The sequence below is a fragment of the Mesoplodon densirostris genome, chromosome 8, assembly GCF_025265405.1.
Source record: "Mesoplodon densirostris isolate mMesDen1 chromosome 8, mMesDen1 primary haplotype, whole genome shotgun sequence".
In the NCBI taxonomy this organism is placed as follows: Eukaryota; Metazoa; Chordata; class Mammalia; order Artiodactyla; family Ziphiidae; genus Mesoplodon; species Mesoplodon densirostris.
The window spans coordinates 92,864,144-92,891,385 of NC_082668.1; the positions used below are offsets into that span (position 1 = coordinate 92,864,144).

The 27,242-nt window shown below is 45.7% G+C and overlaps 1 protein-coding gene across 2 annotated transcripts in view; it reads right to left on the reverse strand.

Moving 5' to 3' along the window:
* WIPF1 (WAS/WASL interacting protein family member 1) overlaps positions 1–19,535 on the reverse strand; it is a 120,980-nt gene extending 101,445 nt beyond the window's left edge. Inside the window, exon 1 of one of the 2 annotated variants that reach the window (XM_060106188.1) lies at positions 19,380–19,535. The gene's annotated coding sequence lies outside the window, so the exon portion shown is untranslated. The remainder of the gene's footprint in view (positions 1–19,379) is intronic. The other variant, XM_060106187.1, reaches the window with a different exon arrangement.
* Positions 19,536–27,242: the final 7,707 nt, after the last annotated feature.

The window sequence follows — 27,242 nt, forward strand, 5'->3', positions numbered from 1 at the left end:
ACTGCCGAGCTCCTCTGTTTTGGTTGAGCTCAGCGGCACAAGTGCCTTGGATAATCTAGAAATTGCTTCCATATGTGGGCACAGGAAAGAATGTACTCATGGGCTGCCTGAGAAGGAAGCTCCGGCAGCCTCTCTCCTGCCAGAAAACGTGTCTCGGGCTGCAGAGAGCCACAGGGTGTTTGAGCTGAGGGAGATCTGGGGAAGCATCTCCAAGTCCCCACTCCCCCTCAATCTACCCATGAGGACTCTGGGGCCCAGTGTCACACAGACAGGGACAGAGCTGGAGCTAGAACCTGGGGCGCCGGGACTGCCTTTCTTATTTTGAATCCTCTTTTGCATTTAGATTTGGTTTTATCCAAGAATGTTTTTGATCTTAGATAGGTGTAAATAACTAGGCAAATTATTAAACACAGACAGAGTGTGCTAGGTGTACCTGCCATCCTGTGAAGCCCCTCACGCATCCAAGGTCCCAAGCCCGTATTCAAGCTCCAGAGCCAAAGGGCTACCTAGTTCCTGGTCATCCCCAACTATTCTCTCTGGGGTCGGGCCCTGTAAAACTTGAACGAATGTCTGAAATGGACAGCAGTCACCCTGAGGTTAAATTTGTCTACTTTTAGGGGTGTCTCCTTAGTCCAAGCTCTTCAAGTGAGGTGACCTCATTGGGACGGAAACCATCCTTATTCAAGTATTTTTCTCAGGTCACATGTTGTCCTTCCCTCTCCTCTCCTCACACCCCTGCTTCCCTGCCTACTCCCCACTCCCCTACCCTTCGCCCCACAATTGCTTGAAAGAAGGACCTGTAGCTAATTCAGTGTAGCAGCAGGATGGCAGGTTGGGGTCTGGACCAACAGGTCCAGTTAGATACTGAAGGCTGGCCCTAGGGGCTGGACCCTTACAGGAAGCTCAGCTCAGAGGGCGCCAGGGAGCTCCTCCCACTGTGCAGTGGCACCCACACCAGGGTCTCCACGGCTCCTGACCACTTCAGAGCCTTAATGCCCGGTTAGTGCTGGGTTGGTCCAGAACTTCAAACAAAGACTCCATTTAGGACCCGACAGAGAGTGGTCTGCAAGCACCTTCCTCTCTCCAGAAACCTGCCACCCAGAACCTTGGGTGATTTAGGCCTGCATCACATCATCTTGAACTGCTTGACCCAAGTGGGTAGACGCAGCCGTTTCAGATGCGCAGGGGTGGAAAGTCAGAAGGCACTCGTGCCTCGGTTCCCTGCTTGGCCAGGGGCAACTTGGCGCCTCACCACTTTGACTTCTCACCTCCAAGCAAAGAGCCAGAGCAACTTGTCCCAAAGACCCACCAATGAGTCGCCCACACCTACAAGTCAGGGCAGACAAACCTCAACTTTTTAAAGGCTTGCGATGCGGAGGACCTGAAGCCTGGGTGGGGTTTAGCAGTTCTGCTCTTTAAGCTCAACTTTTTGGGGTCTTTTTAAACTGTCCTGTCCCTTCTTATGCTCCATTATGAATCAAGTGTGTTCAAGTGCCCTTCAAAAATGTTTTCTTAATATTACCATAGGTAATTAGAATTATTACTGGTCTCATTGCAAGTATTAACTAGATAACGTGGTCTTTCAATAAATATTCATTGAGTACTTATATGTGAGACACAGAACTAGGGATGTAACACTGAATACACCCTTCCCTGTAACATGGCTCCTCCATCTAGGGAACTCGGAACGAAGGGGCTTCAGCTGCCCCGTATCATCCTGTTTACGCTTCCATTTCACTATAAACCGTGTAGGATGGGGATGAGTGTACACTTATTCAACTGTGAGCACCCTTGCAGGACAAGCAGCGTCTGTCTTATTTGCGCCAGGACAAGGCATCAGGGACACTCAGTGCTCTCTGTATGAGCAGAATTAAAACTCGGCTTCGTCTCCTCCCTTCCTTGGTCCTCCATCTCCATCACCATCTCACCAACTTCCAGCGATTGGAAGCGTGAGGAAAACCTCTTCAAGGGCTACAAAGCCTGTGTTACTGGATCTCCTTCTGCAGAGATCTGCCAGAGTCACAACGAGAATTGGTTTCTACACGCCTGATACATTTCTGTTTAAATCAGTATTTTTCAAACTGCAAATTGCTGCCTATTCTCTGGCTGTCAAATCGATTTAATGGGTTGCAACCAGCTGTTGCTTCTTTTTTAAAAAAAATAATAAAAAAAATGTACTGCACATGGTAAGGATGGGAATTGTTTTATAAAGCTTTTGTTTCTATTATCAATCTATCTATCTATACTGGATCTCAAAGAAGAATACATTTCTTACTGTAGGTCATGGTCAAAAAAGGTTTTGAAATGCTCGTTTAGATAATGCTTCTTTATATGGAGTACTCACTGTTCACAGAGAGTTTCTTTTTAAATACTGCCCAGATGCCATCTGCCATCTGACATTGTGATCTGTCACATCTGACATTCAAGGAATAAGGCACTCTAAGCATGCTTCTTTTTGCTGTTTTTTTAAACTCTAAACCACGTGTGGTCTCTTCAATTCCCAGACCCCAGAATCTTCACAGTACAAGGTTCCTGCCTGTGGCCTCTGTACTAGGACCAAGTTTATTCGTGCAGCTCTTGTGCCTTGGGCCCTTCTGAGGTACCTCATGGGGGGAAAAAGGATGAACTCCCTGGGCTGACTTACTGAACAGGGTCAGTTAAAGCACACGCTGCCCTCTAGCTCCTCCTGGAAAGCAGGCCACTGCTGGTTTCATGAGAGTTCATCAGTTTACACTGGAGCTGGGATGGTAAGATCCGGAGACGGTGGGCCCCACCTGCACCCACCAGGGCTGGCCCACAGCCGTCCCCTCTGTACCCCGCAACCACGCAGAGGGAGGGCCGGAAGCCACCTTCCCACTCCACACACCATCCAGGCTTGAGGAGGGGGAGAAGCAGCAACGAGGCAGGACGGGGGTGGCGGCCGCTCGCACAGCACAGCTCACCAAAACCGTCCTTCTGGGCCTCCCTGGTGGCGCAGGGGTTGAGAGCCCGCCTGCCGATGCGGGGGACACGGGTTCGTGCCCCGGTCCGGGAGGATCCCACATGCCGCGGAGCGGCTGGGCCCATGAGCCATGGCCACTGAGCCTGCGCGTCCGGAGCCTGTGCTCCGCAACGGGAGAGGCCACAACAGTGAGAGGCCCCGCATACCGCAAAAACAAAACAAAACAAAACAAAAAACTGCCGTTCTAACCAAGCCAAGGCACGGAGACCAGAGACCCGGGCAGCACAACCTTCTAAGTTTGAATCCTGGCTCTGCCTCTGGTTTCTTCCTTAATTCTGTAACAGAAGGGTTCCGGGTCACATCAGAAAAACACAAAGATCCTGTTACCCTCTGACCAAGAGCAGTGACCTGTGGATTTGAGGCTGGAAAGGCCCCTTGGGGCTCAGAGCAGCACACCTCCCTGAAAACCTTCCCACATCAGACGGGGCTTGAGAATGGAGTGGGTTTTGTTTTACCTCCTGCTCTCTGGAGAGCTCTTCTATTCTGTCCTTCCCTGGGCTTGAAGAGATGGCCAGATAAGCTGCCAGCGGGGCCTGAAGGAGTAAAGCAGCCCTACCCCTTGGGGAGGGGACCTTTAGGGACTGCTGGTCCAGGTCTCTGCAGGCACTGTGGAGAATGCCCCTCGATTCCCCCCAAACGCTTTTGCTGAGGGTGGGATCACAGTGACCAGGGCTGAAATCAGCCCTGACAATGTTACCTTACAGCCCACGTTGGGCTCATTTGGAGGCAGTACAGCCCAGAGGTGGGGAAAACAGCTCTGGATGCCTTTCCAGGCCTGCGTTTCTGTCTTTATGTGACTTCCTCTCCATTCGTGCCTGTGGGGATCCCTGGGTCATTGCTCTGCAGGTACGAAGGCGACCTGTAGTGGTCCCTGTCCGCAGAAATGGCTGTCGAGCCCTGTGGTTCTGGCTGCAGACAGGGGCAGGCCTCCGCAGGCTGCCTGAGCCTCTTCCAGGAAGGGCTCGATGATCTCCATCCCAGCAGTGGAGCAAGAGCCCTGTAGCAGGCAGGCCTCTCGGGGCCCAAGGCCAATATGGCCAGAGCTTGGCTAAGGCCTGGCTGCCTGACAGCAGCAGGGTTTTGAGAAACATTTTTCTTTATGGATAGGAAGTGACCATTTCCTCTTCTCCCTCACGTCCCTCACTGAACTCTGCTATAAGCCGAGTCAGTTTGATTCCCTAACCTCCAAAAGAGACTTGAGCAGAGGGTACCAGGGACTTTCTAGAAGGCAGAGGCTCAGTATTGCAAACTCCCTGGGAGCAGCTGCCACTGGAACCCTGCCTTGCCTTTTCCTCACCTGGGCTTACTGCGTCCTGTACCTGAAGCAGGTGTCCAGCTGCATCCTTCACATCTTTAAGTCAGTGTTAACCTTGGCCCTGCCCAGCAAAGAAATAGACCATTCTATGTTTCATCTGTAATTTAATAAGAAAATCACTTACAGAATGTTTTATACAGTCTCAGGCAGGGGAAAGAGAACTGGACTGGAACTCAGCAGGCCTGTTACCAACTAGCCATTGGCCTTGGGAAAGTCACATAACTTCTCTGGGGTTCTCCTTCTACTGAGAGGTTAGGCAAAATGGTCTTCATCTTCACTTGGCTTCCTATGTCCAACATTCTGGGATTTTATGAAAGATTCTACATTTTATAGTTGAATATTATACTCCTTCCCCACAGGTTGAATGTCATTCATTTATTCTTTTTTTTAAATTTTAATTAATTAATTAATTTTTAATTTTTTGGGCTGTGTTGGGTCTTCGTTGCTGCACACGGGCTTTCTCTAGTTGTGGCGAGTGGGGGCTACCCTTCGTTGTGGTGTGCGGGCTTCTCACTGCGGTGGCTTCCCTTGTAGTGGAGCATGGGCTCTAGGCACGCGGGCTTCAGTAGTTGCAGCACTTGGGCTCAGTAGTTGTAACACTTGGGCTCAGTAGTTGTGGTGCACAGGCTTAGTTGCTCCGTGGCATGTGGGATCTTCCCGGAAGAGGGACTGAACCCTGTCCCTTGCATTGGCAGGTGGATTCTTAACCACTGAACCACCAGGGAAGCCCCCATTCATTTATTCTTGAGAACATCATGTGTCACTAGTCAATGATACTAGGCAGCATTTGTGACACTCTAGGAATATTTTCTTCCTCATTAGAGACTGCTGAAGTCTTAGGGGTCATTTAGAATGTATGGCTGTGACGGGTGTCAGGTGTTAAAGTGGGTGATTCAGAGTAAAGCTAATGTGCTACTCCAAACACCATGAAAAGAGCAGGCCCTTCTGCTGACAGGTCAGCTGTTGGTCTTAATTTTTTCTGGCTGTCCTTTTTTCAACGCGTTGGTGACACTAACCCAGAGGTATGCAGAGAAACAGGAAGTCCAGGTTACTTCCCCAGAACAATGGATCAGTGGTCAACCATCTACATGAAGAAAGCTGAGGCCACCTAGGTCCTTTACCACTGAATGTCCCTTACTGAAGGGGCAGGTGGGCCCTGTGGCTGAAGCCACACGGACTGGACTGAATCTCACCTCTGCCAAGTTAGCCATGTGAACTTGGACAAGCTGACTATCCTCAAATTCCTCATCTGTAAAATGAAGATAATAGTGTCTGCCTCATAGGGTTGCTATATGGATTCAGTGAGTTAATTCAGAGCACTGAGAACATTACCTGGCACATACTAAGCAATATCTATGTTATTAGATGCTATTATTATTACTACTTGTCCAAACATCATTACTAGAAATCTGAAGAGGAATAATTCATTCCTGACTTCTGTGAGTAAGCGAGAGAAGGCAGGCACCCTCTTGCTTCTGTTTCCTGATGACTTCTTAGTAAGGGCAGCCACAGCTTAGTGCAGCTCACCACTTTTCCCTGCACTTCCAGGGCCCCCACCCAGCAACCTCCTTAGGTCAGGAAGCTTCTTACCCTGCAGAGGACGCTTAGGATCCGAGTCCCTTCACTCCCACTGCTGAGGCATCTCCCCGTAGCTCAGGACCACCAGATTCTTTCCCTGTTGTCACTGCTGACCTCTGTACTCTCTCCACCACCAGGAACTTCCTCCCTTTTCCTTCCTCCCTCTGTGTTTCTGGGGCCAGAGCTGAAGGGAACAAAGGGGAAGTTTCTACTAGGCCTCCATCCTTCCATGGGCATCTGGGTTGGAACTCAGAAAGCATCTTCTCCTAGTCACAACCTTATCTACAAATGGTGGTTGGGCTCCCTCGGGCACCAGTCCTAAGGTTCAGCTTCCTGGGGTGGGCAAGTTTGTCTAACCTCTCTGTAAAGCAAAGAGTCCACAGGGGTACCATTTACCAGTGTGTCGGTCCAGGATCTTTCTATGCACAACTGGAGACCCTGTAACGTTAGCACCAATCTCAAGAAGCAGTGTGCAGTTTCTTGGATGCCATCCAAGATGGTCTGCCTCTGAGCCAAAACGGCAATGTGCTGTTCCTCAGACCAGGATTAAGAAACAGAAACAAGACACTCAACCAGCAATGGTCACAACCACCAATCAATGGTCACTGCAGAACTCCCAAGGCAAAGCCCCAAGTGGGTATTTTTCTCCACCCCCGGGAATTCCCACCATCGTAGTGAACATCCTCCAAAGCACACACTTACAGTCACCTGCATATGGTGTTTGGTCTGAGGCTGTACAAAGGGCACATTAGTCAGCAATGACCTCTGCTTTCTAAGACACTGCAAAGGCAGATGTGTACAAAACTCAGCCATCCATGTGCTTGCCCAGCAACACTTAGAACTGGTATTTCCTGGCTCTATCTGAAGTGTTCTTTAAAAGGGGTAAGCCAATGACATGTGTGTGCACGTGTATATGTGTATGTGTGTGTGTGTGTGTATACACATGCACCCGTGGGCGGTAGATGATGAGGACACATGGTTTCAGGGTTGGGACCATGTGTGCACTAATACAGAATAAAAGTGAGTATAATGGATGTGTGTAGGTACACACGAGCTAGTGTGATTTTCATTGGATGTAAATAAAACAAGATCTGCCAGGCATACCTGGACTCACCTGGCTCACATCTCACTCCCACAAATAACATTACAAGAAAATCTTGGGATAATAGCTAATGGTCTTTTTTCAAGAATACAATAAGATTCAAGTATTAATGAAGAACCCTATGAGTTCCATGTAATACAGCCACACTATTTTAGCTAAATGAGGAATGCGATAAGCATCTATTTCTCTCCCTTATTTACCAAATACTTAGTCAAAAACAGGTAAAGTAACATTTCAGACTTATCAAATTTCTGACTGATAAGTTACACTGTTAACAACAGCGCCTTATCTGGAGATGTTGGGTCTGTCCCAACACAGGCATCACAGACATCCTAGCCTCAGTCTTCTTCCCATTCTTACAAATTCCCCTACTATTCTTGCACAGTGTTTTATTGTTGTCAAGGTCACGTGACCACTAGGCAACAAAGCTGGGATTATAAAACAATGGTAAGCTCCTAGTCTACTGCTCTTTTGCACTTTTCACTTTACCACTCTACCTTTAGCAGAGGATTCAGTGCAAAAGGAATTAAGTACATAAGCTGGTTGTTATTCGGTCTTAACCTGAAAGTGACCTGACTTTCAAGAGTCTATTTCTGAGGATTGATGGACATCCAAAACCAGGGGCAGAGTGAAAGTGGAGGCAGGGCAGAGGGAACATATGCCCTCAGGCAACAGCATATGAGGGCCCCAAGAAGCTGAGTGTTTGCAAGTCCCAATGCCAAAACTATGGTCTGTGCCCAGTTCCCCCCGGGCACCACTTTCCCTCACTGCCACTCTGTGGCTAAAACCTAATACAGCTACCTACCAAGGCCAACCAGGTACCCAGAACCCAGTCCAGACTTAGGACGCTGGCTAGTTGAGGGCCAGTGGATTTCTGGCCTTGAGAATGACCTGTTTTTTTGAGTGGTGGAGAGTTCAGTCCTGCAGGACTGGGCCACCCATGGAGACCCAGGGTCTAGAGATTTTCCTGTTCTCATCAGACCTCCCATCTTACTGCACTGAAGCCTCCATTAAGACTGACTGTGAGAGGCATACGGACAAGGCTGCATTCTGTGAACTCACTCAGCTCCCGTGGACCTTAGGGTTCTGCACAAGAACATACATTCTGAGGAATTCCTCTGGCTCCATTATGCCAGGACTTCAGCCTCAGTCTCGCCTGGAACCTTGTTCTTCTTTCTCCCTGCTTTAGCCTGGCTCCCTCCAGGCAGACACGTCAGTTTGTCCGTCTAGTCTGTGGCCTTTTCCCAGCAGGAGGCCCTTGGCTTGTCGCAGCCCCGACAGTTTGGCAGGACGTACAAACTGATCTTTCCGGGGACACTGATCTGGACAATTCAGCCTCGTTCAGGAGATCCAGCTCTCAGAGGGTCCAACTCTGATGTGTTCTTTCTTAAACAGGACATCCCTTTATGAAGCTTCCTAGCCTTTAAAACACTCACATTAAAAACAGAGCAACATTTTATTATGGCAGATCTCAAGGACTCACAGGGCTTCTTAATTTTCAGTTCCAACGTCTGCTGCCCAGACACAACCTTTCTGCCATCTCTGTCAGGTTAGTTACAAAGCACAATGTTGGCCCGACCTACCCAGATACAAGAAATTTTGCAGATTGATTTAGTTATTCTGTTCATATAAATGAATCCAGTTGTACAGCTGTTTCCGATTAACCAATGTACTGCTGGAGTTATATACAAATAATTTTATAGTGAACTCAGCAACTGCAAGGACAGGAGCAGTGGAATCTAGTCTCACCTCCCAGAAAAACAAGCAGAAGCAACAAGGGCAGGGGCTTTCAACCACACTCCAGGTTTAAATTCCTATCTGCTATGATTCACTTTTTCCTCTTGATGTAATTCAGCATAACTTATAACTAATGCTCTCAAAGAATGTTTGTCTTCAGACTTTAAGATTCAAAAGGGAAACCCAGTTAGCTGTGCAAGCTTAAAACTCCTTTAAAATTTCCCATCTTTGCGTTTTATAAGTTTCCATTTTTCCTGGTAAGACATTTATATTTCCTGAGACAATTTCTTACATAATATATTTCAGAAAGAGAAAATTGGAATCAAAAGGTCTGTATTGACTTTGTTATATGTAGATATCAAGTGTTTTGTTTCATTTCAATACAGAACAATTAAGCTCAGTGAGCTTAGGCTCAAGTTTCTCTTCTCCAGGTCTAGAAGACAAACCATATGCACATTAGAAAATTAAGGAAAAGACAGGGCATGAATAATTCAAGTGAATGGAATTAAAAAAGAAAAAGGGTAAAGAGAGTGACAAGTGCTCCCTAAAGAAATCATCTGAAACAAAACAGGAAAAAGAGATTAGAAAGTTTATACTTCTAAAATGAATTACACTGGCAAGGATGTGGGGAAACAGATATTTTCAAATAGTTTTAGTAGGACTATGAATTACTACAACTTTTAGAAAGCAATACCACTTTAGGGACTGTGACAGAAATCAAAGCTTCTGTATGCCAGTATTTTCTGAACACACGGATATTCGGGGAAGAACTGTAGTAGCACAAAACTTGAAATAATATGAATGGTTAAATTACAGAATATCAATCAGCCATAATATAAATGAGTTTTTAATTTGGAGAGAATGGCTATAATGTTTTGTTATGTTAAAAAAAAAACCTTGTGACTTCCCTGGTGGCACAGTGGTTAAAAATCCGCCTGCCAATGTAGGGGACATGGGTTCAATCCCTGGTCCAGGAAGATCCCACAAGCAGCGGAGCAATTAAGCCCGTGAGCCACAACTACTGAGCCTGCGCTCTACAGCCTGCGAGCCACAACCTCTGAGCCTGCATGCCACATCTACTGAAGTCCATGTGTCCTAGAGCCCATGCGCCACAACTACTGAAGCCCACGCACTCTAGGGCCCGCATGCCACAACTACTGAGCCCGCATGCCACAACTACTGAGCCCGCATGCTTGCAACTACTGAAGCCCGCGTGCCTAGAGCCCATGCTCCGCAACAAGAGAAGCCACTGCAATGAGAAGCCCACGCACCGGAACGAAGAGTAGCCCCCGCTCACCACACTACAGAAAGCCCACGCGCAGCAATGAAGACCCAACGCAGCCAAAAGTAAATAAATAAAATAAATAAAAAATAAATCTTGTGGATATCAAAAAAGATATCTTCACCCCCATGTTTATGGTAGCATTATTTACAATAGCCAAGATAAGGAAACAACCTAAGTGTTCATCAATGGATGAATGGATACAGAAAATATTTCACACACATGAATATTATTCAGCCAAGAAAAAGAAGGAAATCCTTCCATTTCTGACAACATGGATGGATCTTGAAGGTATCATGCTAAGTGAAATAAGTCAGAAAAAGACAAATACTGTATGATCTCACTTAAATGTAGAATCTAAAAAAGCCGAACTTGTAGAAACAGAGATTAGAATGGTGGTTACCAAGGCCGGGGTAGGGGGTGGGAGGTAGGAGAATTGGGAAAATGTTGGTCAAAGGGTACAAACTTGCAGTTAGAAGATGAATAAGTTCTAGGGATCTAATGTACAGTATTGTGATTATAATTAACAATACTGTTTTAAATACTTGAAAGTTGCTAAGAGACTAGATCTTAACTGTTCTCATCACTAAAAAGAAATGATAATTATGTGACATGTTGGAGGTTAGCCAACCTATGGTGGTAATATATTACAATATGAGTGTATCAAATCAACTCGTTGTATACTTTAAACTTATACAATGTTTTGTGTCAATTATGTCGCAATTAAAAATCATGTAGCCTTATGTGTATAAGGTTTCAATTTTTAATAGAAAAACTATATATGTGCATATATATTTGTACATAGTTTTATAAGAAAAGAAGGGCACACCCCAAACTGGTAATATTGATTACCTCGAGTGGTTAGATTTGAGAGACATAGGAGAAAAATTAACTTTTTCTTTGTATACGTCTTTCTCTTTTGCTTTATTTATATCAAGCACATAATACTTTTGTAATCTCAACAAGGTAAAAACTATAATTTAATTTTTTTAAGTGATAAGAGTCACATTTTCAGCAAAAACAAGGAAGCAAAGACTGAATTACAAAGACTGAGCACCTGGCTTGATGGTTGACAAAAGGGACATGTTTCATCACAGCAAAGTAGAGATGATGTATGCAGAAATTCTGTACAGAAAGGAATGTTATGGTTAAAGTAATACCATAATACCCCATGCACAGTCCTTTAACCAACTGAGAATTGTTTTCTCTTTTTCTTCTGCCAGTTCCTCATCAAAGGGAGAAGACTGGGGGGGGGAGGTTTACAATGTTTAATTAATAAGGTTCTAGCTCCAACATCTTTGTAAAGTACCACGTAAAGTAATCCCTAATTTTAACAATGATCTAATTTTTTATTTTGTCTCAAACAACACGTGAGGCTTTTTTTTTAAACAGTGCTAAAACTCTAGGGAAAAGAATAATGTGGAATTTTACTCACAAAACCTGGGATTAGTTAAACTGATGCTTTGGGTTAAATTTTAAACCATGCGTGGCAATCAAATTCTAGCTCTAAGAGACAAGAATAGGCACTGCTAAAGTAAATGACTACTTTTTAAAGATTTTTAAAAAGACTTCAACTACTTTGCCTTTTTCTAGGCCCTCAAAAATTGCATTAGAAATTTCAGTACCATCTGAAAACTTGTCTTAGTGTCCCCCAGCCTGCCTTCTGGGGCCTGGGGAAGAGAACTGGTTTCGTCTTGTTTTATTCTCCCTGCCCCCACCCTTTTCTCTCAATCCATCACCCTGGTCCTTCCTGAAAGTCCCTCCCTCAGCACATACATGTGCTCCTTACATTACATGAGCCTGCTCAAGAATACCCATTTCTTCCCCTTTTATCTCTGGCTGATCTGTCTCCACTATTTAAATATCCATCCCCATAACACAAGTCTATTGTGGTGAAGACACTGATCTCACTGTTTACATTTTTTAAAAAAAATAGCTAGGGTACATGTTTTCTCAAGATCTTCTCCAAGGTCTAAAGGTTCTCTGCTTTCAAAATCTACCCTGCCTAGGGAAGAAAATAGTCTCAGAGTTTCCTGAAATATTATTTGATAACATGTTCAACACTTCAAAATTGCATCAAAGATGTGGCCAGATTTCTTTCTTGGTCCCTCCCAGGCTAAATTCTTCAGTCAACAGACCTAATCTCCTGCATACAGCTATAGAAAAATGCTTGGGAACTCTCAGAAACGGGCTGGGTGACATACAAGTGGTTGAAAAGCAAGAAATTCAACCAACTGCCCATTTGGTCTGTGTAAGCCAACTAAATGATTATATTGATGTTGTCACTGAATTGGTTGGTTGTCTGACTTGACTCAATGGACTAGCTGTCTGGGCATCATTAGCAAGAGCTAACAGATGAGAAGATGGTCATTGAACAGGAAAATATATCCAACCCGACAGCAGAATGCCATGCAAGTATTAAGAACATAATAGCAATATGTCCAAGAAATGCTAAAACTATCAGGCAAGCAAAATGCAAATAACCCAGTCTCAAACATGTGGGGTGGAGGAGGGAGAATAGGAGGAATGTAATCAAACTGTGTTTAGCTGTTACAATGAGGTAAGGTGTACACATTACATATTCAGTATTTAAAGTAACCAAGTATTGCCTATGAGAAAAAATATATTTAAATAATGTAAATGTGTGTGTATATATATATAAACATATATAGATGTGTATTGCCTATGTAAGAAAAATAGAACATATGTAAAATTAACTTTTATTTTAAATCGTAATTGACTCCTCTAGCCAAGGAAACTATCTGGCCCTCAATTTTCCATTTTATTCACCATTTCCTTCCTCCTGCAGACACCTCTTACCTAAGAGGACTATTTATCCTCCAAATACAAAGGAGTCTGTGGCAGTCTGGGGAGAGGCTAGTGTCCTTCAATTTTGCTTAAACTCCTTTCTCAAGTTGTACATCACCTCTTAGCTCAAAGAAAAAGATGGAAAATCCGTGGGTGGGAGGGCCTGAACACTCACTAATGTGGAAGTGAACCACATACAGGTATTAGATCAGGAAATGTTACATCTTAGGTTCTACAATAATAATTTCCACATTCCCCACAAGAACACAAAATCCCATTCCTTTATTATTAGGATCACTGTTATTTTTCAATTTGGAAGAAATAAAGATAAACAGCATTTAAAGATAATTATGTATGTGATGAAAAGTAATGTATTATACATATCAGTCATGGTGAAGGATGAAATCACTCTTAGGATGAAACTTGTTTCCCAGCATCTTTAGAAGCCAGCATCAAAATCTACTTTGCCTTCGTAAAAAATTCACTCACCTCAAACCTTACAACCAGAGTGGTGGAAATAAACTGCCATTCAACAAGCATTAATTGAGAACCTACTATACAAGAACCTACTGTTTCTGAGAGAATGTAAAAAAAAAATTAAGTTATTTCCTTCAAAGAGTTTACAATCTAATGAGGGAGAAAAAAACACATGCAAGTGACTCCAATATGGAATAGAGTGGATTCCAAGCCACAGGTGAGGCCCAAACAGACAGCAATGAGAATTTACTAAGAAGAGGGATGAATCGGCTCCAGATGAAGATGGCGTTTCAACTTTTCTTAAGAAGCATGTTTTTACAATGTGAACCATGTTCCTCGAAGCCACTGAACTAACAAAATTTGTAGGTGATTGTGTCTCCTGTTTATTTTAGCTGTATTCTTCTCTTATTGAGTATTAACAAAGTGTGCTATTTTTCTTCTCAACAAGTACTTGTGGCCAATATGAAGAATCTATAGGATTCAACATACAAGTGAGGAAAAGGGCAGTGTCAAGAGAAGAAATGGCAAAGCAGAGGCATACAGATGGGAATGGAAAAGAATCTTTGGCTGGAGTCCCCAGCATGAAAAGTGGTGTATAATAGAGCAGAAGGTGAAGTTAAGGGTTAAAAGTGCAGAGCTTGGAATCAAACTGCCCCAGGCTTGAATACTAGTTCTGTCACTAGCTGTGTGACCTTGGGCAAGTTACCGAACTTCTCTCAGTCTCAGGCTCCACATACATGTATAGAATCTACCTCACGGGGCTGTGTGACTGTTGAGAATGATTCAATTAAATGACACACAGTAAGTGGTAATGTTAAAGAAAGGAAAGGAAAGGAAAGAGGGAGGAAGGGAGGGAGGAAGGAAGGAAGGAAGGAAAGGAAGGAGAGATTTTGTAAAGCTTGGGCCAGATCACAGAAAGCTTTGAAAATCTGATTCACTTAAATTAATATAACTAAGCAATAAAATGAAATTAAAAGGAAGACACTGAGTTACAATGGAAAGATGGCTTATTAGAAAAGAAACAATGTATCCCTAGTAGGCAATGCTAAAATGTTATAGTCAGCCCTCCGCATCTGCAGATTTTGGTATCCACAGGGGGTCCTGGGCCAATGCCCCTCGGACACCAAGGGATGACTACTTGTGTAACATCACAGCAACATGGTTTTACAATATGAACCATGTTTCTGAAGCTTCTAAACTAATGAAAATTGTAGGTGATTGTTTTGCCTGTTTATTTTAACTACGTTCTTCTTTTATTGAGTATTAGCAAAGTCAATTATTTTTGACTTCTCACCAAGTATGGATGCCTGACCTGAAGCCTGCAATGCTGAGCAGGCTCCCCAGGAATCAGTCAACGTTTCTTGACTCCTGGCCGCCAGAGAACATGAGAGCAGTGCTGCTCCCATCCGGTGGGCATGGGTGCTATACCTGTGACCAAAGCAGCTTGGCCTGGGACAGGCAGTCCCCCTGGTCACCCCACACGGATGAGGGCCACTGTGTGACTACCACAACATGTTACCCCAGCACTTCCTGGTGCCAAAGGGACAGGAAAGTAGCGCATCTTTCTTCCCCTGGCCCTTTATCTGCCCTGGTCATCTCAACAGAGTAGCTTGACTGGCTAAGCAGACACCACAGGCTGGTAGCCCTCCCCTCACCCCCCATACTGAAGTTCCCCTCTGTGACATCCCTCCTCCTCAGCTGTTAAGAGAATACATGAGGTGATCAGTGTGAAATGCTCAATAAACTACACACAGCTGAGGGATTATTATGTGTTCATTTATATACAAAGCAGTTCCTAAGTTTAGGCTCTTTTTAAATTTCCATATGGAAAGAATACCTACACAGTGTTTTGTGCAAATTAACGCTGATAACAACAATGACCCACAGTCTCGGCCTTGGCGCCATCTTCCGAGAAACCTCAGCGCCATGAGAGCGAAGGTGAGCATCCCTGCCAGTGAGCTGAGGCTGTAAGAACTGGAGATTGTGGGAACAGACGTGGCAAGGGAAGGCCGCCATCATTCTGGATCACTGGGTTCTCAAGGGTGCCCAAGGGCTGTTGGGAGAGGAAGGATAGTTTGGGGAGAAGCAGAGGAGGTGGTGCTGGAGGAAGAAGCAAAGGTGCAGGCTGAAGCTCAAAAGAAGATGGGCAGAGGTCCAAGTAAACTCGTACACCCATGGAAGCCACGGGAGCAGAAACAAGGGAAGCCAGAGGCCAGGCACGCTGGAACAAGTCGTCGGACTGCATGCCAACTGTCTAGAACTTGTCTCAATGGATCCGGAACATTTATGGCCATTCTGATCCCCTCGACCACCTCTGAGAGACCCATCTTGCTGGTATCAAAATGGTCCCTTTCAGTCCTTTGCCCTGGACTTGCGACATTCTGGACTAGTTCTGTTCTCAGCTGTGGCTGAATGTAACGTGCACAATAAATCATCTCTTTTGCTGTCTTAGCTGAAGAAAAATAATAATAATAATGGCCCACAAATACCTAGCAGCAGCACTGTCCTGGATAATCTGCCAAGTGATTCATATCCATGACTTCATCAGACCCTCAGAACAACCCGGTAGGTACAGGTGGTTACAGTACTCTGATTTTAAAGATAAAGAAACAGAAGTCGCAGACCATGTGGAAGACAGAGCTGGGAATGGAAGATCTGCCTGACCTCCTGGCTCACGGTTTTACCTTTAGGGACTCTGCAGGTGGTAGTACGTCAGTACCACCTGGGGGGGCTTTCAAAAATAGATTCCTGGGCCTCACCCCAGCGTTACAGAATCAAGCCTTTTTAAGTCACACCCATGACTAAGGACCAGCATACTTCAATACTGGTTAAAGCGTGTTAGGTAGATAGCATTCCTCAACTAATTGAAGGTATTCTGGGGAACACGGTGAGCCTCAGAGTTTGTATTACTTCAAAGTATAAAAGGCAGAGTTAATTATTTTAACCTGACCGTAATCCCTACAAGGTGAGAACAACTGATAAATGTTGGGCTGGGCGATGAGGCCCGTAAGGAAGTATTCGTTTCTCCCAGGGAGGAGGAAACTGAACTGTTCCTCAATTGGAGCAGGGAAGATGGAGCACCATGTACATGTGCCTATGAATCTTCCCATGCCTGGCACGTGGAAGACACTTAGTAAATACTCGTTAGATAGACAAATGAGGGAAGACTGACTCCCTCCAGCTGGAAGTAATTTCACTCTCCTCTAAATTCCCTGTATTTGCTCTGTAGGTTTTTTTCATCTTATTTACCACATTCTACCCTGCATTCCTGATGTTCAAAACCATGTCTCATCTCTACCAGCAGGTAAGCATTCAGGGACCAAACCTCATCTCCTTCTGAGCTAGGTCTCCCCTTCTACCCTGGCACAGGGCACAACAGTGACCCCTAAAAGGGACTGTCAATGCCAAATGAGCATGTTGCTCGATTTCAACTGTGAGCCGATTCACATACGTGGGTCCTGGCTACTCACAAGGCCTACCAAACCGTCCAGCACTGCAACATAATTGTGGATTGCTGGGTCACAGTGACAGAGAAACCTCTGTATGAAAATCATTAGGAATTTGGTAGACCTCACGGGAGGGCAGACTTCCGGAAGATGACGGCTCTGGGAGACACAATCCCAAATAACAGATGCTTAAAACTGAAGGGGTTACAGCAACAACAACAAAAGGCACTTTTCTTTAATTCTGTTCTCCTGATGTGCACTGTAAAAACCATGTATGTTCCTAAAATTAAAACCGTAGTGAGGAACACCCTGAAATATCTAAGACAGCGACACAGACCCAGTAACAAATACTTCCCACAAAAGCAGGCTCATCCCTGGCCAGAGCAACTAAGACAGTGCGTTTAAAAAGTAAAGGCATCCCGGGCTTCCCTGGTGGCGCAGTGGTTGGGAGTCCGCCTGCCGATGCAGGGGACACGGGTTCGTGCCCCGGTCCAGGAGGATCCCACATGCCGTGGAGCGGCTGGGCCCGTGAGCCATGGCCGCTGGGCCTGCGCGTCTGGAGCCTGTGCTCCGCAACGGGAGAGGCCACAACAGTGAGAGGCCCGCGAACCGCAAAAAAAAAGTAAAGGCATCCCACCTCCTCACTGCCCCTGTCCCACCACTTTAGCCCTTTATTGCTCTTGTGTCTGTGTGGCCCTCCAATGCCTTGTGCTGTGCTGCTTTTTGCTGTTTCACACGCCATTATCCCACCTGATTCTCACACGATGAGATGGAGGAAGAGCAAAGGTTATCAACCCCATTTCTTGGATGAGATAAGTGAGGCTCAAGGTACACAATATGCATGATATGCCTAAGGGGCCAGAAAGTGGTTGAATACACAGTAGACACTTAATTGCTGAAATGAACAAACAAATGAAAGAAGGCATGAATCTCTCCACCTGGAAGTAATCTCATTGTCTCTAAATGTACCAGAATCTGATTTTACCTTGCTTACAAATCTCTCTGTTCTACATCACACAAACCTAAGAGTTTATGTGCTGCTCAGGGAGCCAAAATTATGGCAGAGGTTGGGTAGGTCCCAAGGAAGAAGATGATATTAAAATGTTTTAATAACATCTGCAGAGTCTAGTCTGCACAATTCCACTCAACAGGTAATGGGCTCCTACAGGTGGTGGCGGATTTGATCCCTGAGAAACTCAACCTTGTGGGGATGTCAGGTAGGTAAAGATACACAGCAAGAGTGAAGGCAGAGTTGTAAGCACTGTAAAGAGGGATTAAGATGTAAATATTGATGGCCTATGCAGGATCTCTCACCTCCAGAAGTCAAAAAGTATTTTATACAAACTGAAAAGGAAAATTCTTCGGAGTTATTTTAACTGCTAGAGAAAAAGGCATTTTTTTGAGGAGGAAAAAATATGCCAATGACTCAAAATGAAGCTGCAGTATTGTTTTGGAATTGCCTTGGGAAACTGGCAAAAGAAAACCCACCTAGGGCGGGACTCTGTCCAGGGGCTCCGCGGCTGCACCGCCTAAAGCCTGGGACTACCCACGGCCAGCGACTGGGGGTGGGGTCCAGTGACCATGCAGGGGACAATAGTGACATGCAATTTTCAGAAAAAGGTACCAAGTCCATCCAGTCACTGCTGACAACCTGAGAGGCTTCCCAGAGAACTGAGATAAAGTCAGGAGCCCGTGGCCCAAGAAGGAATATGTATTCCTCTGGGATTGAGCAGGACCAGAGGACCTGACCAGGCTGGGCCCCTCGCAGACGCACCCTTTGTTAATCTCAAAGAGTTCAAAGTCTAACCACGAGTTGAAGATTTGGGTCCCCCTGACTGGGTCAGCTGGTTTCTCTTACCCTTGCAACTTTCTTTAACTGTTCTTTTTTAAAAAGAAAATGTAGAGAGAATGAGACTGCAGTGAAGCTGTCCGGAAAGTTCGGGAGAGGCCCCGGGAGAAAAGCGCTGACGGGGATTATAAGTCCTCTAAGGTCACTGCACACATCGAACGCGCGCGTCTACACCGCCCACTGCGCGGGCAGCAGCCTGGGGCACCCGGCGGGAGGCGAGTTTGGGAAGCCGAGTTGCGGGATGGGTACGATTCCCCAGCGAAGAAAGCGAAGCGGCTCCAGAGCAGGAACTGGCCCCGGGGATGCCCGAAAGCCCCCATCCACCAGCGCTGGGGATGGGGAGCAAGGGGGAAGACGCGCCCCAGCGCATCCCCGCGAAGCCCCTGCCGCGGGTACCCACAGCGCGAGCGGGGCCGAGCCCCCCGGGCGGCCCCAGCCTCGGCGGAGCCAAGCCGCGCGCCCAGCCCCAGAGGCGCCCGCGTCCGGAGCCCATCGGTCCGCGGCCCCTTCTTCCCCCGCCCGCCGGCCAGCCGGCAGGACGCTCGAGCCGCCGGGCCCGAGTCGAACCCCCCAGGAGACCGCGCGCCCGCCCCCCCCCCCGCCCGCAGCGGACGCAGCCCCGACGTCCCCGCGGCCCCCGCCCGTGCCCACCCGGGGCAGAGCCGCGCCGCGCCGCCCAGCCCCTCCCCGGGGTCCCCGGCGGCTGCCAGGGTCTCCACGGGCGTTGCCCTGAGTCCCCGGAACCCGGTCGCGCCCTCGGTGGCGGCGGCGGCGCGTCCCTTACCGCGCAGCGGCTCCGTGGGGCTCCAGGGCCTCGCGGCGCGCCGGGCATTTTTTTCTGGGAAACTTCTCCCCAGTCCGTAGGGCTGAGCAGCCGGGCAGGAAAAGTGCTCAGCGCCGGGAGGCTGCGACCATCCGGGAACTTCGCTGGGATGTAAACCCTCCCCCTCGGCTCCCGGTCCCCACCCCCCTGCGGCCCTGCCACATGTGGACGCGCGGCGAGGCAGCCGTCGGCCCTTCGCCCTCCTGTCTGCGCGCCGCGCCCGCGCTGCCTGGTGCCGAGGTTCTGCGCCCCGCGGCCTCGGGACCCTGGAGGAGCGTGGCAGTAGTGGGGCGGTTAGGAGTCTGGGGCTCCTGTGTCGCTCCGTCTCCCTCCCCTGTGTTTGCAGAGGAGCGGGAACTGGAAGGGGTGTCCAGCCAAGGGCCCTTTCCCACAAGGACTGCAAGCTCTCCAGCTTCCCGCTGCCGGGGTTACCCCCCAACCCCGAGGGAAAGCCTTTTCTCCTCTGTTCTCAAAAGAAGGGGCCTGCTTTGAGACATCTTAAATAGAAATTCATCTTAAAAATGAATTTTAAAATGCAGTGGCGCCCACAGAGGCCCAGGGTCCATCCACATCTGTCTTCCTGAACACTGCGTGGGGACAGCACTGCTACTCCTCTCGTGTAAAGATGCCCGCCCCTCCCCCTCCCCTCCCCCTCCCCCTCCCCCTACCACCAGCACCAAGAATCGGCTGGGATTGAATGGTTTTGCTCCTAGTGGGGATGGATTTGTCATCAGCCACCCACATCCTCAAATACGGTGGCATCAACAGCAAACATTTGGAGAAAGCTGAGGCTCTACTCTGTTGCCGGAGCTGTTACTGACCGGCTCTGAAAGCCGCCATCTCCAGGCTCCAAAGAAAATTTAATACTCACTAAGACGACACAGGTGTTAGAACGTGTGCGTTTGAAAAGAACAAGTTACGATCGATATAATAACCATTTAATCATATTGTTAAAATATCAAGGCTGTGTATCCCCTTAAATAAAAGCAGGAAAGGTGGGAACATAGGCGCTTCAGAACTGATGTCCTAGGCTGAAAAGGTGATTCATCCTTGACTTTAGGCTGTCTGCTCCTATGCCAGTTTCCATGTGCACACTTGTACCTTGACATGCTCTTAACAGATACAATAATTCTTCTGGGAAAGAGGTTGGTAACATGGATAAACTTCCCAGTGACAAAATTTGTCCCTAAGTGTACCCATCTTTTAATGGTTCATTATGTATTTCATCATTAGAAGCTTTTCTTTTTCAACCATTTCTATAGTGATATACATATGCTTGCTGTGTTTTATATAAAATGAAGACCATTGATTTCATTTATCAGTATATTGTTCCAGACTTGAAAAAAAAAGTCAGTAGCACTTACCACTGTGTATCATGGAAGTTAAGTCCAGGAGCTGGCTCCTATCAGCCCTCTAAGCCTCAATTTTTGCTTCAGTCAAATAGGGATAACAATAGCTCTTACCTCTTAGGATTGTTGTAAGGATTAAATGTGACAATCCCTCTAAAGATTAGCAGAGTAGCGGCACACAAGTGGAACAGGAATTTTTACTTATCTTTAATTCCCCAAAGCCCAGTAGAGCTCCTGGCAACTTTTAAGGAATTGATTAAATATTGGTTGGGATAAGAACTCTCTTGAGTGTGTGTCTTTCAAGAATCCATATAAATTTTGCATTCGTACACAAAAAAGAAAATTAGGAAGATAAAATATATGTCCATTCCCATTATTTCATCATTGGAAGCCAAAAATAAATGGTATTCTGAATTGTCTACTGTTTTAAGTCGCCCATAAAGTCAGTGATCAGTTGTCCAGAGTGCCCTGGCTCTCTCTCCTCAGACAGCATTTCTCTCAGTAAGGTCAAAACCTGAATAGTATTTTATCACTGGTAATTTTCTAGTTTCCGTGAGTGGGCTATGGTTATGTTAGATGTTAACATTTAGGAAAGCTGAGTGAAGGGTATGTAGAAACATTTTTTACTATTTTCACAACTTAGTTGTAAGTTTCAAATAATTTCAAGTTGAAAAAGTTAAATTTTCGTCTTAAAAAGATCAAAACCTAAAAATCTACAACAGATACCTTCTTCCCTTGCGTGATGTTAAATTATACCTTAAAATTAAGATACTGAGGGAATTCCCTGGTGGTCCAGTGGTTAAGACTCTGTGCTTTCACTGCAGAGGGCTGGGGTTCCATCCCTGGTCGGGGAACTAAGATCCCACAAGCCACAAAGCTTGGCCAAAGGGGGGAAAAAAAAAAGATACAAAATGAAGAATGAAGTTAGGGGACTTCCCTGGTGACACAGTGGTTAAGAATCCACCTGCCAATTCAGGGGACACGGGTTCGAGCCCTGGTCCGGGAAGATCCCACGTGCCACAGAGCAACTAAGCCCGTGTGCCACAACTATTGAGCCCGCACTCCTAGAGCCCGTGCTCCGCAACAAGAGAAGCCACGGCAATGAGAAGCCTGCACACCACAATGAAGAGTAGCCCCCACTTGCCACAACTAGAGAAAGCCCGTGTGCAACAATGAAGACCCAATGCAGCCAAAAATAAAAATAAATAAATTTATTTTTTTTAAAAAAAGGTCTTCCCTGGTGGCGCAGTGGTTGAGAATCTGCCTGATAATGCAGGGGACACGGGTTCGAGCCCTGGGCTGGGAGGATCCCACATGCCGCGGAGCAACTAGGCCCGTGAGCCACAACGACTGAGCCTGCGCGTCTGGAGCCTGTGCTCCGCAACAGGAGAGGCCGCGATAGTGAGAGGCCCGCGCACTGCGATGAAGAGCGGCCCCCGCTTGCCACAACTACAGAAAGCCCTAGCACAGAAACGAAGACCCAACACAGCAAAAATAAATAAATAGAGCCTCCCTGGTGGCGCGGTGGTTGAGAGTCCGCCTGCCGATGCGGGGGATGCGGGTTCGTGCCCCGGTCCGGGAGGATCCCATATGCCGCGGAGCGGCTGGGCCCGTGGGCTATGGCCGCTGAGCCTGCGCGTCCGGGGCCTGTGCTCCGCAACGGGAGAGGCCACAACAGTGAGAGGCCCGCATACCGCAAAAAAAAATAATAATAATAAATAAATAAATAAATAAAATAAAATAAAATAAAAAAGAATGAAGTTAGTACCAGGCACTAGGCAAAGGTATTATGCTAAACCTCTGCAGTCATGGGCACTTTGAAATGAATGAAGAAAAAATGACTTCTTGAATGCTGCTTGAAGGCAAAGTTAGGCTAGAAATATTATAATGATCTTGGGAAAGAAGGAAAAGGGAGGGAGATAGAAGGACATTGAGATTGGCAAAATTAAGACAAATTTACCAGAACCCAATATTATTAATGCCATATATGTGCTTACCATTTCAGAGCTATCATTTGGGGACTCACCCTAACCTCCAAACTAGGCCTGTGGTGTTTTAGAACTTCCCCTCTTATAACAATTACTTGTTTATTGCAATTACTTTTTAAATGCCTGTCTCCTCACCCCTCCCCCAAGACAGTAGTCCCCTTTTGGGGGAGGGGCATATGAAGGCAACTGAGTCACCACAGTACTCCCAACACCTGGCACATTTCTAGTACTCATGACCACTGGATGAATGAATATACCAAGCATTAAGCTAGGTCCTTTTACATATAGTATCTCATTTAATTCTCAAGGCAAATTAACTGAATAGATATTTGTCACCATTTTACAGATGAGGAAACTGTGACTTAAAGAACTTAGGCAACCTGCCCAAGATCGCTCAACTTGTGAACATCAGAATCCAGATTATTTTGACAGCAAAGCCCTGACTCTAACTACTATGCATACTGTCTCTTGACCCTACTTCTTGTGTTTGTTCCACCTCTGAGGTTCTGATGGTGCAAATGACCTGAATTGACTAGCATCCAGATTCCTTGGTGCCAAATAGCAAAAGAAGAAAACTTATTGATCTTTGAACAGACTTATTGGGGTTCAGGTATATCTGGTTAAAGGCTCTATACTGACAAGTGATTTGGGTTCTCTCTTCTGACTTAATACAGGGAGAACATACAATGTTATGTGGGACAAGAGCACCAGGCTAGGTCAAGGGATGCTGCAGAGAATCAGGGTGTACTTAGTACCATACCTTATTCCAAAAAAACTTAAGACAGTAAGAATTGAATGTGATGAATTTAAACCTTAGTCCAAGATAGCAAATTTAATCATCTTCTTTCCTTATTAAAAATATATTCTCAGTCTAAATAATTCAGGTATTCCATAAGCATAGGTATAGAAGGCTAAAGACTCCTGCAATCCCATTCTCCAGAGATAACCACTGTAATAGTAGGATATATTATTCTTCTCCATATTTTTTCCTATATATCCTTAATTTTTTTTAAAAAATCAACAAATATTTATGAAAAGCCAAATAAATGGGGCCATACTACACATTTTCTTCTGTAATTTGCCTTTCTTTTCCCACTAAATAATCTATTGCATTGTTTTTCTCTTGCTATATAACAAACTTCCATAAATTTAGCAGCTTAAGACAACATCCATTTATTATTTCATGGTTCTGTAGGTTAGAAGTCTGGACAGGGCATGACTGGGTTCTCTGTTCAAGGCATCACAGCCTGAAATCAAGGTTTCAGCTGAGTACTTCTCTGCAGGCTTTGGGGAAAATCCACCTCCAAGCTCATTGAAATCATTATTAGCAGAATTAAGTTCCTTATGGTAATAGGACTAGGGTACCCATTTACTTACTGGCTGTCACCAAGTGGCTGCTCTCAGCTCCTAGAGGCCACCTGCATTCTAGCTTCCTCCATCTTCAAAGCCAACAATGGAGAATTCCCTCACATTGAATCCCTCTCACACTTTCAGTGTCTTTTACAAGGAAAAGCTCAATCCTTTTTAAAAGCTCAGCTGATTACATTAGGTCCATTGAGCACAATCTCCCTATCTTAGACTCAACTAATTTAGGGCCTTAAGTACATCTACAAAATCCCTTTACAGCAGCATCTATATTAGTGCTAGACTGAACAACTTGGAGAAAATATGTGTGTACCCGGGAGTAGAAATCTTGGGGCCATCCTAGAATCCTACCTACTGTAGATACATAGGTTTATCTTTCCATTTCCCTAAATATAAATCTACTTCATTCTTTTTAATAGCTATGTAGTCTTTCACTGTATGATGAATCATAATCCAACCAAATCCCCTATTAGCAGACATTTATGTTGCTTCCAGTTATTTGCCTTTTAGAAATACGCAATAAAGATTCATGCTCTTAAGTGCCGATACACCTGTGTCCTTCTGTAAATTAGCATCCTAGAAGTGGAGGTGCAGGGTGGAAGGGTTTGCAACTTTTGATATAACCTGCCAACTTGCTGTCCAAAACGTGATACCAATTTATACTTTGAATGACAACACTGAAGAATGGAAATAGCTAATTCTTATAAACAATTAAATTCCCTTCATAGACTGTTTCATCAGGAGGCCATAAGTGTAATGGTTAAGTGCACGGACTTTCTGTCAGGTTTTTTGTCTTGACTCTTTGATTTCCTAATTGCATGAGCTGGAGCAGGTGGCTAAGCATTAGTTCCTGTATCTCTAAAGAGAGGATAAAAATGGCATCCCTTTGTATTAGTTATCAGTTGCTGTGCAACAAATTACCTCAAAACTTAATGACTTAAAACAACACACACTTATTATCTCATAATTTCTAAAGGTTAGAAATCTGGGTGCAGCTTAGCTGGGTGTTTTGGGTTAGGGTCTCTTGCAAGGATGCAGTCATCTCAAGGCTTGATTGGAGGAGGATTCACTTTCAAGTTCACTCACTGGCCGTTGGCTAAAGACATTAGTTCGTTGCCACATGTCTCCACAGGTCAGCCCACATCATGGCAACTGTTTTCCCTCATAGTAAGTGAGCAACGGGCAGCACCCAAGATGGAAACCACAGTCTTTTTGTGATCTTGAAAGGGACATCTCATTGCTCTGCCGTATTCTGGCCATTAGAAGCAAGTCACTAAATCCAGCCTACACTTGGGGTGAAGGTGTGGTACAAGGGTGTGAATATTAGCAGTCAGGGGTCATTGGGGTCATTAGAGGCTGCCTACCACTCTCCTCATGAAAGTGTTGTGAGGTTCAAATGATTTCATGCATGTAAAAGAATACACATGGTGTCTGATTCTTAGCAAGCACTCAAGAAATGTTCATTATTATTGCTATCATCATCATCCTTGTTCATTACTCACACCCATTTTCCTATTTGACCCAGCATGACATCAAGAACAAAAGAATGGCATTTACACCACAGCTGCTGTTTGGACAGTACAGCAGGCAGTTTCCATCAGGAAACAGAAATCTTCTCAAATGAGGTAATATAGGAAAGCTTAATCAAGGAATTGTTTACAAAGGTGTTTAGGAAAAGGAACAAGGGACGCTGCCGTTACTGCCCCCAGGCCTGAAGGGGACAGAATGTGAGAGGGTAGCTTCAGCTCTGGGAGGGGGCTGCTGGCAGGAGTTGTGACCTTCAGATGAAGAATGGTGTCAAGCCGCGGTGACCCTGGGGTGGGACTGGAGGTATAAATACCCTGACTTGTCGCCTGCCAGTGTCACCACCACGTGAACCCAGTCAGGAGCCGGAGGACAAGGAAACCCGCCATGCTGTCCGCACAGGTCAGCCCCCCCAGGACTGGAGGGAGGAATGGAAAATGGCCAGCACAGGCAGGCACAGCTGTTCACTAACCGATGTTTCCCCGGGGACCTGACATCATGTCCCTTCACATAAAAGAGGAACTGAAAGGCAGTTAATCCTCAGTGTCCAGTATAGGGGGCAGGAAAGGGTGGTGGCAGGGAGCACAAGTCCAGAGGAGTTTGATCCAACTGCTGGTTTCTGGTGCCCCTACAGGAGCAGTGAGGAAGGTACAAGGATTGAAACTCATAACTGGCAGGCAGGTCCCAAGTAAGTGTCTCAGGAAGATCATGTGGGCTGTAGGTTTTATTTATGCGGGGAATGGACTTAATGGCACGAAAGGCGTTTGTGCTGATGACTCTGATGGATGATTAAGCCTTGCTTCATTGGTCAGGTGCCAGGGCAGGTACCTGCGAAGACCTCAGTGGCTTCTAAAGGCATAAGGGTTTTCCAAATGTCCTCCTCCTGTAACAAGGATCCAGGTGCCTAACTTCAGTGAGTTGAGGCAGCACAGCTGGAGGACCAGGGAGAAGTGGACCCTTAATACCATAACCAGGAAGTGGGGTGACCCCAGGACTCAGAGTGGGACTTTTTCTTCCCAGTCTCAGCATTCACAGGGAGTCCCTGTGGAAGTGTAGCTGTGCTGGGATGGTTATTCCATGCTTATACACCTGCAGAAGTGGACGATGCTGGAAGGGGGCAGGGAAGGCTGAATTTGTTTACTTTATTTATTGTGGCAAATTGATATTCACTTAAAAAAACACTTTATGAAGATGCTGTTAAAAGATGATTGATCTGGAAGACAACCCTTTAAAAGGTGAGGAGGGCACTTGCTAAAATATCCCAAGGGTATTTTGAAGAATGATAATGTGTCACGGACCCAGGCAAGTGATGAACTCAACCTTCTGCAGTAGGTTTTAAAAATTACAAAAGTTAAATATATGTAAAAATATAAAACATATCAAAATAGTGTTAATAAAATTAAACAGTAGAATCTATGAGATGGGGTTGACTGAAAATCTGTAATTTGAGAGGACATTATCTGTGTGAAAGTACTTAAAGATGTTACTAAACCTAAAACTTTTTAAAACTTCAAGTGTGTGTATTCCTTTTTTTTCAAAAAAGGCAAGTGTTCTAAATTTGCTCTTCTTTTCTGTGATGATAAATGGTCGTTAGCAGT